Source organism: Protopterus annectens, chromosome 4.part1 (genome assembly GCF_019279795.1).
Source record: "Protopterus annectens isolate FY-2018-M chromosome 4.part1, PAN1.0, whole genome shotgun sequence".
NCBI lineage: Eukaryota > Metazoa > Chordata > Ceratodontiformes > Protopteridae > Protopterus > Protopterus annectens.
Window position 1 is genome coordinate 928,080,239 of NC_056734.1, and position 18,025 is coordinate 928,098,263.

Here is an 18,025-nt window from a genome sequence, read left to right on the forward strand (position 1 = left end):
TTACCATAGGGTTATTTCCAGATTTGGAAGTGGAGGCCCCCCCATTGCTTAGTTCTGAGAGTCCCCTGGGACTGAAACCTGGGGTTTTTGCTGTGTCTGGGTTTGGCTTGAGAGGATCTGGAAGGGGCTGGAAAGGACCAATTCTTATTAGGCCAGTGCCTACTAAATCTTGGAGATTGCACTTGTAAAAACTCTTTAACAGTTTGCATAGATTTAGCTTTATCGTCCATCTTTTTAAGAACTTCTTCAGCCTTACTGCCAAACAGGCGGTCCTGATTTAAAGGAGCATCCAACAATTTAGCTTTAACATGATCAGGCAAAGGTTGCTCCTTAAGCCAAGCATGCCTTCTAAGCACAGACCCAGTAAAAGCAGCCCTGCACGAGACCTCTAAAGAATCAAAACCACATTGCAAAGTATGTTTTCCAACTTGTTCAGCAGAATGATTTAAGTCCTGTAAATCTTTATTTTTCACACAGTCAGGAATCAACATCATTTTCTGTTTAAGCAGTCCAATAATATGCTGTTGATATTTTAACATATGAAATTGGCAGTTTAAAGCTCTAATTGCCAAGGTTGCAGAGGTATAAGCCTTTTTACCCCCATCTATCTAGTGCCCTGGAGTCTCTATCAGACAGGGTAGGAGTTTTAGCAGTAGAAGCATTAAATGCCCTTGGGCCTCTGAGAAATGGTCTCCGGATCTGCAACAAGATTTTTGAAAAGGAACTTGTGGAACTCAGGAACCCTGTAGTGTCTCTGTTAGGTTTACTAGGAGCTGGAGGCAGGGAATCAGGAGCCAAAATGGATTCCGAGAACACATCAACAATGTCTAGTACAGGAGGTATAACCAAAGGCCTATGCAGAGGTAGAAGGAAATCCCTAAGCCTCTTTTTTGAAACAGAAAATTCCTGGCTTTCCCAGTGGAAATGCTCCCTTAAAGTATGTAAAGTTTCCCAAAAAGAAAAATCCTCAGGAGGGGAAGCAGAGGGAATGGAATCCTATGCATCAGAATCCTCATAAGTAGGTATGGACAAATCCAGGTCATTAGAAGAGTCAGGAGAAACAGAATCCTGATCAGAAGATTCATAATCTAGCTCAGCCCTAGGCCTCTTGGGGGGGGGGGTTGTCTACTCTTGATTAGAGTAATTAGATCTTCAGCCATTTTTATCATTTTGTTTTTTAGGCATAGGGGCCTGAACATGTGGCCTGGGCATTGTTTTTTTTTTAGACATGGATCAAGATTTAGGCCTTAGTAATGAAGGCGGTGTTGATTTAATATGAAAGTCTGTAGGCCTGAGTACACCCTCAGAAGCTGGTGCCTGCACAGTGGCTCCGGACCCATCCAAGGTAAACACTTCCATGGGTTCCATAGGTGAAGTATCTTGCGGTATACCGGACTCTGAATGGGTCTCAGTAGATGCCTGCGAATCAGAAGTAGCAGGTATCAGGGGCTGCGAAAGCACCTCACTGAGTACCAGCAAACTGGAAACTGGCTTAGAAGAGTAGTCGGCATTTTTGGACCTCGGCGGCCTGTCTCTGTCTATCTTTGCATTTTTTTTTTAATCCCGGTAGTCTGGTAACTAACAGATGACATTTATGGATAATTAAACAGAGAACCAAAATATTTAGAGGCAAAAATGTACCGACGACGGATAGTGCGCTGATTAGATAAAGCACAAAACCGACAGCAAGGTATGCGATGGTCAGGGCCTAGGCAAGGAATACAGTATGAATGAAAATCTATAAGGTATTTGCTTAAACACAAGTAATGCAATTATTAACTTTTACTGACATCGGTAAGGAGCAAGAAAAAGTTTCCCCAATGGGGTACTTGGCTTTAAGTTGAAGACTTTGGTTCTGAAACTCAAACTAAAATTTCAGGAGTTGGCCGACTGGCACTTGTGAACCGCTTCTGCTTCGGGCACCGCACAGCAAAAAAGACTGATTTAATGACGTCGGCTGCATGTTTTATACCTCTGATGACCTGACGTCATGAAAGAAGGGACAGCAACTGATGCAGGACCCAAGACTTTGTTAATCAGGTTGACTCAGAGCAACCTGCCAGCAGATTACCCCAAATGTAATGACTGCAACAGTGAAATACGAAGAACATCTACCCTTGCAAAAGCATTTTTACTTCCCTCCCTCCCTTCTTTATGGTGCGCCTGTCCTAACTAATGTACGAACTTCTACAATAAACCAGATGGAACAGTGCTACAACAAAGTTGCAAAGTTTGCCACAAACTAAATATCACACACCACTGTGAACCACTCCTAGGATTTAAATGGCTTGAACTCCCTAACCAACTTGCCTTTATTCAGCTATCCACCTTGCACAGCCTTATTTTCAAGCCTACTGCCTGCCCTGCACGAACCAATCTAGTCACACCTTATACACCAAATCTATCCCTATGATCAGAAGACAAAAATCTGTTAGCCATCTCAAAACCCACAAGAAAACCAGTCACTCGCTGTATTCATACTCTGTCTCTATACTTTGGAATTCACTACCTCTAGCTACCAGGTCTATGTCTGGCCTAACCCCATTTCAAAGCCTCTTTAAAAAATCATCTCAAAAAGACATGGCTCTGCTCCTGCATAAAGCCTACCTGATGCTCAGCACTTCCTCTTCTTACACACTAGCCTCAGCCTCCTCTTCCTTCACATGTCAATCCTTCACAGTCTGCACAATCCTAAGGCTCTAACTCCTTCTCTGTTTCTGTACCATACCCTTAAGCTACTGCGTAGGCTATATTGCTTCTATTCTTTTTATCTCTCTCTCACTATCTTTTTGCATCACTAACTTTCTGGCTATTATTTTCTTAATGGAAACCAACATTCTGTTTGTTTTTTTTTCATGTACTGTAGCAGTCACTCTGACATTGCTCTACCTACGTACTATTTTTGGACACTACATCATGTATATTGAGAGTAACTATTACAATGTTTTTACTCTATAGAATAGTATATATTGTAACATCTTATAACATAGTTTGTTCTTTCAACTTATTTTGTATAGTATTTCTAATGGGATTTGTACTGTATTGGATTTTACTGTATTTTTATTGTACTGTATGTGGAGCTTTTCTCCCTGGGCCTCTGGTGAAAAGAGGTTCTGTAGACCCAGTCAGACCATCCCGGTAAACAAATGTCAAAATAAAATCTGTCCAGACACAAGAGCAATTGGAACACAGACAGAAATACTTTAGTAAAAGTATACAATGCCTAAACATATGACCTACATGGAGCAACTCAAAGCCCTGTCACTATACTCAGTATCCCACAGGCTAAGCGGTGACCTGTGTCTGGCATGCAAAACATTCTCTGACAACACTGATAGATTTACTGGACATCAGCAAGTTAAATGGCATCAGAAATACTATATATAAGTATCTAAAACCTTTTCTGCAAAATCAACAGACCAGTTTGGAGGGGCAGGTATCCAACACAGAGGATAACGCTGCTGTGGAACAGACTCTCCATCCACATAAAAATGAAGTTCATCCCTGTCCATATTCAAGTACAACTTAGATCTATGGATGGGAAACAAAATTTATCCCAGGAGTGGCCCCACATACTATTAATAATGGGCAGAGGCAGCTCCTAAATGCTTTATCCCATGCATGGGTCCCCCTCAAATTATCTATGGTATGATCTAGTTATGGTCATTATGGGTTATATATACACTGATCGACCAATGGATGAGTATAGGCCAATCTATTATCAAATGGGATAGGTTATTTTGAGCATAAAAAGGGAAACTGGATAGGCTTAAAATTGCCCACAAGGGCATCTAGCCTAGTACTTGCTTATGAAGCTATAAACCTATAAAATCAGACAGAATGGAAAATGACAGGCCCTTTCCAAGGTTCGCAGTTATGTCTTCTCCAAGTTAACAAAACACATGTAATTTCTACTTGTAAATTCTTACAAACCTTCCAACATCTGTGCAAAGAAAGCCACACTGCTACACTGGAATCAAAGGCTCAACTAACTAATGATGTCTTTTCCAGCAACCAGGCATAGGGATTCGCTGGGTAGCTAAAACAATCTTCTCTAATTGGAATGGTCTTTTTTCTTCTAGACCCAGGAAAACCAGATGGGTGGGACATATCTTGGACACACCTATCTGATGCTTTTGTGTAGAATAATGTCAAATATGTCTTCCAGAAGAGTGTTCCCACATAGCTGGGAAAGTGAGGGGTGCTGACTCTGAAAAGCAGCCTATTCAATACTGCAAATAGCTGAAGTAAGAGAAGCCATAGCTGAAAGATGGTCAGTGACTGTAATGGTGTGACCTTAGAAATACATGACAGAAGTTTAAGAGGCCTTCCTTGCAAGGCTAGCCATGGGTGGTCTCTGGAAATGACCAATATGTGCAAGTGACAGCTGTAGGTGAAGTTCAGGCAAGTGCCTTCTGAATGGCTTTATGATGGCCTAAAAAGATATTTACATTTGCGACAGGACAAAGACAATAAGCCTAACTAGGCTGCCCTTTTTGTGCACTTACCACTCTCTCCCCATCTCTACATTCTCCTTATCTGTTTTGCCACCCCATCTCTACATTCTCCTTATCTGTTTTGCCACCTGCATCATATCAAGTGCCCCTGGACTCTAACTTAACTCTTTCTGCATTTTCATCAGTTGCTCTTGAATGCCTCTGTGAAGTCTGCTTACACAAGTCATTCTGTTACTTCATTCTATAGTCCATGAAGATGTAGTTTGATAGAGAGTCATTAGTTCCCACACTTGCTACCTGGGCCTCTCCTTCCCTTTCATTATTCCTACTCAGCATCATGTTCCTCATCTCTTCTGGTCTCCAGTGAGAAGAGCTGTAAGCTCCTTTAGTCTCTGGTTAAATCCCTTTCCATCTAGGTATGAGTCTGTCTGGTGACAATTTTTAGGATTTCTTCCAGCACTCAGGAGGTCCCCTTTTCCAGACTCCAGACCTGCACAAAGTACTCTAAGTGTGGTCTAACCATGACTCTGTACAGTGAATTACCTGTGGTTGTGAGGGTTATGTGCATGAGAATGCACTCCAGCATTGTCTGTTGCTGGCCCTGCCCCTACTTTGTTGATGATCTAATACAGGTGTGATCAACACTCCCAAATACTTCGTTAACAGTTCCATTCCCCCATGCTGATACTTAGCAGGGTTAAGTTCTGGTGCAGAATTGTGCATCTGTGCTGAACTTTCACTGCCTTCTTTCTGTCTTTGCTAAATTCTTCTCCCATTAGTCAATTATAAATCTACCTTTATGTCAACAAAAATGTTAACCCTTTTTCTATTCCTTTAGATGTGGCTGAAAGAATCATGGAAGAGTATTGGACCGTAGACAGACCCCATGGGGTATTCAGTTACTCATTTTCCTACTTCCCTAAAATTGTCTTTCATGTCAGCTCTATGTTTTCGACCATTTTCTCACATAGTAATCTCCTCTTTCTATAGTCTTGCTTCTCCCCCAACCTCTCCAGTTTTTATATTAGTAGCCTATGTGGGACATGGTTAAAGGGTTTGCTAAAGTCCTACTGTTACACTCCTGTCAGGGTCACCTATAGTCCAACTGTAAAGAAGATCTGACTGACATGCTCTGTCAAGCTGTCCAGCAACTCACAGACGAGTGGGATAGTTCATGGCTTTTGTTTTCTAAGAACAGCAATTAGGGGTGTTGTCATGATGCCTAAAAACACCCCTTGAAGAACTCCTGAATTTGGTTGACATCTTTTTGGAAGCAGCAGTACAAGAAGCTGATAATGGATTCAACCCATGATCTTACTGTGGTAATTAATTCAAATGTGGCAGGGCTGCAGAACAGGAGATCCAGCTGGTAGTGGTGAAGGTGTTGGAAACTGCTGTGGTATTGTACTTTACATGCTTTTTCAATGCTGCTTTTGTTGGGGGGGGGGTCCAGATTAGCAAATTGGGTGGTGGCCCCTCATTTTCAAAAATGAGGATCAAGATGGTGGTGTGTTTCCATTAAAGTCATCATACTTCTCAGTCTCTTTGTAAACGTTTATAAAAGGCTGCTGGAAAGATGACTTGATCCAATACTCAAGTGTTTGATTTGGAACAGCAATGCAGAGATTATTCTGATGAGGAAATAATGTCTCCATGTCTCCACTCTGTTTACTGCAGTGTATTATCTACTTTAATTGAAATGTTTGCTTCCAAATAACAATATGACCACAACTAATTTTATAAATGTAGCTGAAGAAAAAGTAAACCCAAATCCTGCCCCTGCTATTCAGAAGCACAACATATCTCATGAAACTTGATTTGCTGCCTGGAAAACTTGGGCTACATACAAAATTTGGCCAAACTAGATTTTGAAACAGAGCAACATACCATAAAAATAAATTAAAGCTCCAAATAAAAAAAATACCATTTTTCCATAGATCAGCTTCGAAATAGTGGCCATTCAACACATCTGCACACACTCAAAATCAAAAATTCATTAGTAATGTCCAGGAGTTAACTATAACTATTAAAATCAGTCTTTTTTACTTAACAGCTGTACATAAATTACCACAAACACATTGCAAACTTTAATAAGTTCCCATACTTCATCTCTTCAGCTAGTCCTCACTAACATAATAAAAAAATACTACTTAAATCTACCCAACGAATATATAAAAATGTCATCAGGGACCACAGCCTACTCTGTCTCAACTGTATTAAACTACTCTGTCAATTAATCTTATGTACTTTATTATGGGGAAAAAAAAACAATTTTTGCATTGTCCCCATCTACAAAAATGGTCATTCTACCGATCTCTCTGTTATAGACCTATCACAGTCCTGTCCCCCATAAAATACTTGTAAAGTACATTCACAACCAACTCCTACACTATATCACACAAAATGTATTCCTGTCCTTTTCACAGCAGGATTTTAACCCCAGCTACAGTACCTCCACAACACTACTCTTCATTAATACTGTTAACATAAAGAAATTATGGTAAACTTGTGTATCTGCTCACTTTTGCGATCTATCCACAGCTTTTTACCATCTCCCACCATATACTCTCTACAAAAACTCACCAATGTAGGGCTTGACAATTCCTTTTTATCCTGGGTTTTCTAGTTACATCCTAGACTCCAAGCAGTAAAATGGCTCACTTTCATCCTTTCTCCCTGTTGCATTTGGGGTCCCACAAGGATCCATACTTGGACCTATCCTATTCAGCATCTTTGTTAATGAACTTGATCTGGTCAGTAAGAATGCTACCCTAGCACAGTACACAGATGATTTACCATTGCCTTCTCAGCAAGCAATCTCATCTCCCTACAGAATCTGACCCAGGGATCCTTCACTTCTATAGAAGACTGGCTAACTACCTGTCAGCTATTACTAAACCATAACAAAACAAAACGAATTTCTATTCACTCCCAAAACTCTCATTAGCGAAAACATCCTTCACTATTACCTCTTGCACCAGTACAAAAACAGCACTTGTCAAACTATTAGTTTACACAAAGACCTAAAGTTTGACTTCTACATTCAAGTGAAAATCACATCAATAACTTATCACACTGCAGAGCAACACCCCATCCATCTAGCACTGAAAAATATCCTACTGCCACTACCTTCCTAATACCCACTGTCCAATAATAAGCACCAGTACTGACAAACATCCCACTAACTCAAACTCCAGCAGTGCTACAACAAGGGCATAACATCTGCAGCCAGTCTCCCATAAGTCACATTGCTGTTAGTAAACAAGCTGCACTACTGTTGAGCATAAAACTGTCCAGAGTTACAATTCCACCATCTCTGCCCATCTCCCTCTCCCACGCATTCCTAAACTTAGACTTGTCATAATCAGCCCTTCAATGAGCATGGCAACCTTCCCTTTCAGAAGTCGGCCATAAACTTGTCCCAGTATCCAACTCATTTTCAGTGCCCTACATCCTTAATTTATTTGATTTTATTTAATGGTTTAAGTTATGCATAAGAACTTTTCTGTATTTAGACCTGTAGCCATTTAAGAAAATATGACAGCACAACCATTTAGTTTATTTTATGGTTATTTCATAGTGATTTGGATCAATTTAATCTTTAGTATTTTATAATTATTTATTGAACAGTATAAGTAGTACTTTTACTCTGTCTCATACGAACATTTTTTACATGAATACATTTTTTTACATTAATTTATTTTGTACTTTAAGTGAACACTTTCTATGTGAGCACTGTTCAGTTTGGAAAGGTCAGGGTTAAGATTTTACTCTGTGTGTGTATTTATTAATTAAATTAACTTAACAGTTATCTGATAAAGTTTAGTCACATGATGTTTTTAAAGATTTTTAAACAGTGATTCAAATGTACTAAGTTATCTGAGGAAGTCTGGCCACTGCGCTGGATGAAAAGCGCTTAAATTGTTTTTAGTAATGGGTTTATTAAATCTAGTTTTGTAGCCTTCAAGTCATCGGCTGCTTTGTCTTTATTTATTTACTGCTTAGTTTGGTATTTACTTTCTTTGACAAGATGGTGTTTTTGCACAATGGCATCAGAGACCCTTGATGGCTTAGAAAGTGAACTATCACATAGTTCCCAAGTTGAGGCTGGGAACTTGACCATCCTAATAGGATTAATGACGAAATGTTTGGACGACCTTGCAACCCGTGTGGAGTCATTATCACAACTTTGTGTCTTCTTCACAGAATACCTTGACCTCACAGAGTGGGAGACTCGAATGTGAGCCAGTTCTAAACAGTTCTACTAGTTGTATGACTATTACAGGATTTAACAGCCCTTCAGTTAAACAGAAGGGTGCTACAATGAATGTTACAAATACTCAACCTCCTTTGGAGAAAACTGTTATACCTATACCTTCAACGAGTAACCAAGCATCTGAACTATTAAATACTTCTCCGGGGCTTATTGAAGCACCAGACATTTTGTTATGGTTGAAAGATTCACCTAAGTTGAAGCCACAGAATTAAACAGTTAGTCCAGTGCCATCAGCTGGGAGAAATGAGCAAACACTAGTCTTCAACTTAAAAACCTTGGACTATAAATTATTGAAGCACAAAAAATTACAATTTGAGATGGCTTATTTTACAGAGTGTGTCAAACTCAATATTGTTCCAAAAGGGCTGAGATCCTGGCAGTAATTAGTCACAGGATCTCAATTTCATATTTGACAAACAAGGGATAGAATTGATGAACCTTATGTGTAAACATTATCAATTACTTGTAAATAATATATCACAAGAAGTGGAACATTTAAGCAGAGACATAATAGGCCACCATGATTTTTCCCATTATAACTATGATTATCAACGTATTTTTGAAAGTATTAATCAGCAGACTGAAAAATTAAAACTTAAAATAAAAAAACTGGATAGGGATCGTGTGGATTATAGCAATGGTACAGTTTACCCTGACCTGCCCCCATCGCAGATGTGGAAAGCAACTGGTCAATCTAGTCAAACTTTCACCAATAGAAACAACTTGAACAAAGTGCAGAAACAGGAAACGACAACACTTAAATCCACTTCCTATTCCGTTGAGACAGAACAACATGGCGGAAACAGTGAGAGCAATGGTACGGATAGAAACAAATTGGCAACGAATAATAATTTCAACCAAGGGACTAGTTGTTATTCTCAGGTTGTGTAAACTGGCAGAATTTTCATCAGGCCAGGAACAAATCCCAGAAAACATTACCAGTGAATCACTACAACATGAAGGGGAAGGCAAAAGCAAAAAGGTAGATCAACTTGTTAACAAATGTGACATTGTTGTGAATGAAACAGGAAACTTCAATAAACAACATTTCTAATTTCGATATTGACAATGACACAGTGGAACAGTTTTCAAAAGGATTTACTTTTGTTCCTACTTGTCATTCTGACTTTGCTAAAACATTATTCGATTTTAAAAGTTATATAAGAAAGCTCAATTTGTCCATTGTTTTTGATGGACATAACAGTACTTATAATAAATTACATATTTCTAGTACTTACAATCCAACCATTCATCCGACACTACGTGTTTTTGACCAGCTATGTGAACTGGACATCAGAACTTTGTTAAATAATAAGACTAAAAGACAAAGTAATTTAACCACAATAGAATGGAAAGTATTAGCCGACCTGAGGAGAAAACCCATTAGAATGATGAAACCCATTAGAATGATGAAACCAGACAAGGTGGGGAGGTTTAGTTCTTATGGACAATGATGATTACATAACTAGAATGAACATGGTTTTGAGTACTAAGACATACAAACAATTTAGTATGAATGAATTGTATTCAGCTTACCGTAGGATTAATATGTACTTAAATGACATGTTCTTGGAGGCACACATTGACATAAGCACCTTAAACGATTTAACAATGTTGTTTCTGAAAATTCCGAGAATGTTTGGAGTGCCAAAGAGTGCCAAAGATTCACAAGAACATACTTGACCCCCATATGCGAGCACTTGTGGATGCACATCAGTCCATTACATATGCTAGTGCAAAACTAGCTGATTCTATATTTAAAAAATGACAAACAGAAACAACAAATTAGCAGTGACTGCTGGCCCTTTTAGCAGAGATTAATAAACTTGAGTTTATTAAGGAAAATAATTTCCTTACAGTAGATGCCCTCCTCTGGGCCAGTAATCAAGAAACTCAATCCTTACCACTGACACTGGTGAGGGATGCTCACTTGGAACAAAAAATGATATACACAGCACTTCCAAATGCAGCTCTCTGTACCAAATACAGTTTCCCTTAAGAGCACACAGGGAACACACTCCCATCCTAGGGCTGAGCTCCCCTCTCACAAGACCCCAAATAAGACACCACACTGACCACAGCTGTAGAGAGGAGTCCTTAGCAGAGTGTTCCAAGCCAAGTCCCTCACCATCCTCTTTTTAAAACCAGTGCACTGTGTTCCTGCTCCAAGTAGCTGACACACAAATTTGATTTTCACTCAACACACCTGGGAAAGGCTGGCACAGATTTACCAGTTATGCCCCCTCTTCCCAGACTATAAGGTAGATACTGCCACCAGAACTCTCCAAAGCCAGCTACTCTAAAGCTCTTATAAAAGAGTACCCAATTATACTGAGTAAAATTAATGCTAAAACAAATGGTAGTGTTTGACCAAAGCAGCAAGGCTTTCAGAAGTGGCCACAGTGTCACCAGATAAATACAAGTACTCTTAAAGGTTTTAAAAGACCAGCCACAATGAACGTTTAAATATATTAAATAATAAATAAAAACATAAATACTAAATATCTATTTACAATCAACACCAGTATTTCAATCATAGAAAATATTAAAAATAACACAGATGGGAGGATTCACACGGCACTATCTCACATCATCTCATCCTGCACTGTGACTGCAAAATTAAAGCTGCTTGGGCTGGTGAACTGTAGATTTGCACATTGACTTAGCTGGCTGTACCCCCAGAGTGATGTCATCGCAGTATGAGGTTGCTGTAGGTAACAGCATGTGCAAGGAGGACTGTGCTATATCCCATTCTTGTTTATGAATGTCAGCTATTTAGCTGGTGTTCAGCCCCTAGAATATTTTTCTAAATGTCAACCTAAAGCACCTTTTTTTGTAGGAAAAAAATGTACATGTGCTCTGAGAATTTTTGCATTTAGCCTGCAGAATCATGTAAAATTTATTTATTTATTTATTTATTGCAGTTGGTTTACCAGGATAGTCCATTGAGCCATAAAGAACCCGTTTTCAATGGAGTCCTGGGGAGAAAAGCTCCAAAACAAACAAATATACATTCAACAATTTACATTAACAATCTAGGTACAGAGAGTTATTGGTACTATGATGGCAGGAAAAAGCAAAACTTATCACATGTATAATAGCAGTCATAACAGTTAATACAATTAAGAAGTGACCTACAAGTAATAGAGACAAATTAATAGAGATTAGAGAACAAAGATAGTAGGTACATAAAGTAGGATATGGTATTGAAGGAGATTTAGTAGAGTTAGTTATGTGGGGTGGGAGCAAGAGCATTCCCACTGTGTTGCTAGATGTAAGAAGAGAGACTTTTTGAAGGTGAAGTGGTTAGAGGTGGTGCGAATGAGGGGTGGTAGGGAGTTCCAGAGGCGAGGCTGAAGGAAAGAAGGTTTTTTCCTGATGGATAAGTAGGTTTATGCACTTCAAGTAGATTTTGATTGTTTGACCTTAGAACTCTGCTAGGTAGGTGCATTTTAAAGGCAGAGGAAAGGGAGGGACAGAGTGAGGGGTTTAGAATAAGCTTATGGGCTAGAGTTAGTTGGGTGTAAGTTAGTTGATTGGGAAGTTCTAGCCATTTTAGCTTATGGAGGAGACACATGCCAGTAGAGGACTTATGGCTGGTGGCTTAATTTTGCAATTTTGTTATAGCAGGAAGTAAGCTGTTTTTTTAAAGAGGACTGAAGATTAGTTAGTAGTGGGGCACCATAGAGAAGGGAGGGGAAAAGAAAGGAGGTAGAGAGAGAGATTTTAGTGTCAGATGTGAGGTAGGCTTTCTGTCTATAAAGCATGCCAAGTTTTGATGTGTAATTGTAATGTTTATTTGCAGGTGGGAGTTGAATTTAAGTAGGTTGTCAATTTGGACCCCAAGTAGTTTAGTTTCTGATACTATTTCAAGGGGTGAGTTGTTTTGACTAGTAATTAAGAATGTACTTATGTCCGGAGGGATAACTTTTGAAGGAGTAAATAACATTAGTTTGGTCTTGGTGGCATTGAGAGCTAGATGATTACTTAGCATCCATTGCTCTGTGGAAGAGAAAGCATCTTGGGTAAGTTTTTGTAGTGTAGTGATAGAAGAGGCAGAACAGATGATAGTAGAATCATCTGCATATTTGATGATGCTAGAGGAAGGAATTGATTTGTAGAAGTCATTTATAAATATATTGAAGAGGAGAGGACCCAGTATGGAGCCTTGTGGCACTCCTGTGGGGGTACTAAGGAAAGAGGAGGTAGCTTTTTTCCATTTTACAGCTTGATTTCTGTTAGAAAGGTAACTAGAGAACCAGTTCAGAGAGGAGGAAGATAGGTGGAGTTTGGAAAGTTTAGTTAAGAGCAGGTTGTGTAAGATAGTGTTGAAGGCTTTGGAGAGGTCAAGAAGCAAAGTGGATACAATTTGCCCAGAGTCACAGGCTTTATTTACAGTTTCAAGGAAGGAGAGGAGGGCAGTCATAGTACTATGATTAGGTCTGAAACCATGCTGTGTAGGGGTAATGAGATGGTTGTCTAGGAGGTGAGGAAGAAGTTGAAGTTGGACACATTTTTCAAGGAGTTTAGAAATGGGGGACAGGATGGCTATGGGACGAAAATTGCTAATGTTATTGTTGTTGCCCCCTTTGTGTAGAGGTATAATAAAAGCTTGTTTCCAGATTTGGGGAACTGTGCATTCTTGAAGGGAGCGGTTAATTAAGATGCTAATGGGGTAGGCAAGAGTTTTAGCGGCTGCACTGAGAAAGTAAGAAGGGATATTGTCAGGAGCATTGGTACATGGTTTCAATTGCTGAAGAAGTTTCTTTATAGTAGATGTAGGTATAGGATGTAGGTATAGGATTTAATGAGAAGAGGGTGCAGTCAGAAGAGGGGGAATTTTGGGGTAGTGGAGACGAGGATGGGGTTTGTGTAGAAGAGGGGGAAGAGGGGTTAGCGGGTGTGGAATAGGGTGTGGAAGTGGAGAGAGAGGTGTTTGAGAATGTAGAGGTCAATTTGGAGATGGAGTCGATAAAGAAGGAATTAAATTGTGTGGCTAAATCAAATTCTGGAGCATTTGGATCTGGGGTGGGAGTAACTGGTTTGCTGGGGTGGAGGAGAGTAGAGATCCCTTTCCAGAATTTTTGAGGGTTGTTTTTATTATGGTTTTGGAGTGTTGAGAAGTAGTTTTGACAATCAAAAGTAATCAGTTTCTTGCTTTATTTCGGAGCATTTTATATTCGTTTAGGAGTGGTGCTGACTTATGTTTTTGGTAGCGTGCCCAGACTTTATCTCTCTGTCTCATGATAGCAAGGGTAGTTTTGGAGAGCCATGGGGCTGATTTGGTTTTTATTCTTTTTGTCCGTAAGGGAGCTTGGGAGTCTAGTAATTTTAAGAATGTTGAGTTGAAATATGAGACTGCATTATCAAGAGGTAGTATTTTTAGACAATTCCAATTAATTGCTTGTAATGAGTTTGAAAAGGTTATTGGGTTGAAGTTTTTTTGGTCACGGAATGTGATATAGTTATGGGTTTGTTGAAGGACAGTAGGAAGCCGGTGGGTAAAGGTGGGTGTGTGGTCACCAAGTGGGTCGGGAAGAGTGCCGCTGTTGGTGAAATAGAGAGGATGGGAGACTAGAATCCAGTCCAGTATACTCCCATTGGACAGGGTTTTGGCAGGATAAGTTACTGAAGTGATCAGTTGTGAGAAATTACAGAGGTTGATGTTCGTGGAATTTGTAGGAGACTGGATAAGGGCCCAGTTAATGTTTACATCTCCTAGGATTATGGTTTCATTACTAATGTTAGTGGATAGCCAGGAAAGGATAAGTTCAAGTATGGAGATAATATCCCCAGGGGGGATGTAAAGGGAAGCAATGCATATGTGTTTATGATTATTGATTTGTAGTAGGGTCAGGAGAAGTTCGGCGTTGTTGAAGTGTGGAATAGGTTTATTGTAGGGAGTAACTACTAGGGAGGAAGAATATAGAAGGGCTACTCCTCCACCTTTTTTGTGAGGTCTGTCTTTTCTTATGATAGAGAAGTTTGGAGGAACTATTTCAGAGTCTCTAATGTGTGGTTTTAGCCAAGTTTCTGAAATAGTCAGGATATCGGGCTTATTGTGTGTGAGCCAAGCATGAAGGTTTGGGACTTTGTTTACTATACTTTGGGAGTTTAGGGAAGTAAATAATAGGGATTTATTAATATTGGTTGTAGTGGTAGGGCCTGGATTAGAATGGATGTCTCCAAAGATGAGAGTGCTAATCAGATGTAGTATGGAGTAGTTTAGGTGAGTAGTTAGCAAGGAGATGAGATTGGGTTCTTTTGTGAATTGGAGGGCTTTGCTAGCAGTTATGGAAATAGAGTTAGCATGGTAGGAGATCAGTTTGTGTCGAAAAAGATGGAGGTATTCTGATAGCGGATAGCATTGTTGCCTCACAGCAAGAGATTCCATGGTTCGGTTCTTAGCTGGGGTGCCTTCAGTGTGGAGCCTGCATGTCCTCCCAGTGCTCACACTCCAATGTCAGAGTAGGTAGATTGGACACAATAAACTGGCCATAGTTGTGAGTGTGTGTGCATGTGTGTGTGTGGGTATGAAGAACTACTGGACTAGCCACCTGGTGGTGTAAAAACCTTGGCTCTAGATGTTTGTCAAGGTTGAAGTGACACCCCAGATCCCATGTACAAAAATGGGAAAAGGGGTTGTGGATGGAAGGATGAATCATGTAAAACAAGTTACACTGCTGTTGTGTGCAACACTATCCAAAGTTACAGGTCCATCAGTCTCTGCCCATCTCCCTCTCCCCCAAAGCATTCATCATAATCAGCAACCATCCTTTTCATAAGTCAACCCTAAATTTGTCCCAGCACCCACCTCATTTTCACTTCCCTAACCCTGTTATTAAGATTGTTGTACAGAGTTGGGGATCACTTATTAAATGCCTGTGGAACTAAACCACCTGATTAGTCAGGTATCTGAACCTACTTCTTATTTGAACTTGCTTTATACTGTACTTTACTGTAGTGGATATCTTGTGTAGTGGATATCTTGCAATGGTTTATCGGACACCACACCTCACAAGGATCATGCTTCACTCATGCTGAATTGTACGTTTTATTGCATACAATAGACTAACAATGGTGTTGCACAGTTTATGATATGCACCTTTGATGTTGTTCTATTCCCAGCTGTCTAATCACTTTCATTAAAGCACATACATATTGGCCTACATTCATTGATAAATTATTTTCCGGGTCACTGGGGAGCTGAAGCCTGTTCCATTAAACAGTATCAGTGTAAGGTAGAAAAACAGTAATAGACAAGATATTAACAGATGTGAATAGAAATGACTGAACCCATCTGCTACAAGCCAGACAACGTATCCATAACTCATTTCAAGAATTTTTCACAGTGAAACCAAGTTCATAAAATCAGTGTTCAAAAAATCTAGGTACTCAGCCATAGATCTGAAATACTTTTTCTACAGTTGGAATTTTAAATTATGCACTTTTCCAATCAAAATCATATTGTTTGCGCTACATTTGGTAATAGAATTGTCTTGAAGAAATAGAAAATATTTTCACACTTGTGGAAGGTGAAGGATAAAAACTGCACAGTCATGCAGAAAACAAGGTCAGAAAGTCACCTGCGTATTGACAGAGAATTTAACAAATGTTATAAAGCACAGAACCAAGAATACCACAGTGAAGCAAAGAAATATTTCTAGACTATACGAGAAAACACACTATTATATACATGCAGTGTAATTGCAAATACAAAACACAGCCATGACAGACAGATTACAACTAAGGAAATGTGTATGTTACCACAGATATTACTGTAGACAATACCCATAGTTATAGCAAAGTCAGAGTCATTCCCTTATCCACAGACTACACAGAATTACACCTTTGTAATACAAGTCACTGCTCTAACCTGCACACATGGGAACTACACCCTGTATGTGTTCAGTACAGGGTGAACAGCACCAGAAATGCTGGTGTGGAAAACTTCAATAACTTGCATGTGGCAGAAGAGATTTGACAGAGCACAAACTAGAGCTTAATATGTTCTCCTCTCAGGTGACTGAGAACTCACTAGAGGACACCACAGTGTGATCAGACCATTCCATTACGCTAAAGGACTCAGGGTAGGTAGCTGCAGCTTCAATGTTGTCATCCTGTCAAGTGCTAGATCAGAGAGCCAGATCTAGCCCTAGGCAACCTAGACAGTTGCTTGGGGGCCTGCTAGTTAGAGGACTGTGGCAACATCCAACTTTTAATTAAAACTACATTTCTTCTTTAAAGATGCACTCTGCATCTGTCTGCATCTTCAGTATGACTCGCACGCAACAGCATGGATAGTTCTCTTTCCTGCTGCTGCTTTTTGTATGGAATTTAAACATGGAGAACTACTATTGCTTGCTGCCATAACAGAGATGAATGGCCGTATATATATATAAATATATAAAATGCCCCAGTTAGAGCTGGCAGGTTAATTGACTGCTTAGGCTCAAACCCTGTACCTTGGTTACAGGAAGCAAGAGCCTGATCCTTTACACCAAGTATCAGACTAATCACTTAGTCATTAGGGGTGCATTTTCAAGGAATTGTTTCAGTGGAACAGAAGTTTACTGCTGCTCATGCTATGACTATTGTCAATGTGCAAATGGCCTTCTGTGATTGTGCAATAGAATTTGCAAGCAGTGCTAGTAGCACAACAGGTGGCATACCTGCTTTTAGTTCAAAGGCTGTGGGTTCTACTACCACACGGTGTCACTGGATTGCTGATACCACGTGAGCTATAAAGGAGGATGGAAGTGATGGACCAGAGTATATCCTTTAGATGAGATGTCTAGCGATTATGAGCTGGTTATCAGTTTTAAGCCATTCCCTATTTCAACATTACCAGCTTACTATTTTTTTAATGCAATAAAGGCAATTTGTTCTTCAAGGGTAGCAGGCACTGAATTTGTAGATTAAAGTTGTTTGCCAGCAGCCACATCTTTATTAGTTACAAGTCTCTTTACTGTGGAATTATTCAGATGACTTACTTCTGCAGGGATTGTGCATATTGACCAATATTGATGGATTGCAATGACAGAAGTTTGAGTGGCCTTTTATGGTTAAATTGTTCTGAAATGGGTAGTTTTGTCTTTATTGGTACATACGGTTTAATTTCTTACTGGAAAAATGCTCATAAATCAAATTTAAAAAGCACTCCAAGTGATGATGTATTAAATTATATTCTTTGTATAATATAATTAGGAAAGTGAATCAAGAACAAATGCATGTGTATGTGTGCAAGGGGTCTATGGTTTGAAACAGACCAAAAGTAAACTTAACCCGCCAC

The 18,025-nt window shown here is 39.5% G+C and overlaps 2 protein-coding genes across 11 annotated transcripts in view; one reads left to right on the forward strand and one right to left on the reverse strand.

The window, feature by feature from the left end:
- The window catches only part of LOC122801123 (guanine nucleotide exchange factor DBS-like), a 3,406,519-nt gene that overhangs the window by 1,810,869 nt on the left and 1,577,625 nt on the right, over positions 1 to 18,025 (forward strand). The gene's annotated exons all lie outside the window — the stretch shown is intronic.
- Positions 1 to 18,025, reverse strand: part of B3GNT5 (UDP-GlcNAc:betaGal beta-1,3-N-acetylglucosaminyltransferase 5) — a 555,688-nt gene that overhangs the window by 241,760 nt on the left and 295,903 nt on the right. For 3 of the 7 annotated variants that reach the window (XM_044070656.1, XM_044070655.1, XM_044070659.1), the window contains one exon: positions 10,270 to 10,484. The exons of the other annotated variants lie outside the window; for them this stretch is intronic. The gene's annotated coding sequence lies outside the window, so the exon portion shown is untranslated. The remainder of the gene's footprint in view (positions 1 to 10,269; positions 10,485 to 18,025) is intronic. 7 annotated transcript variants of the gene reach the window in all.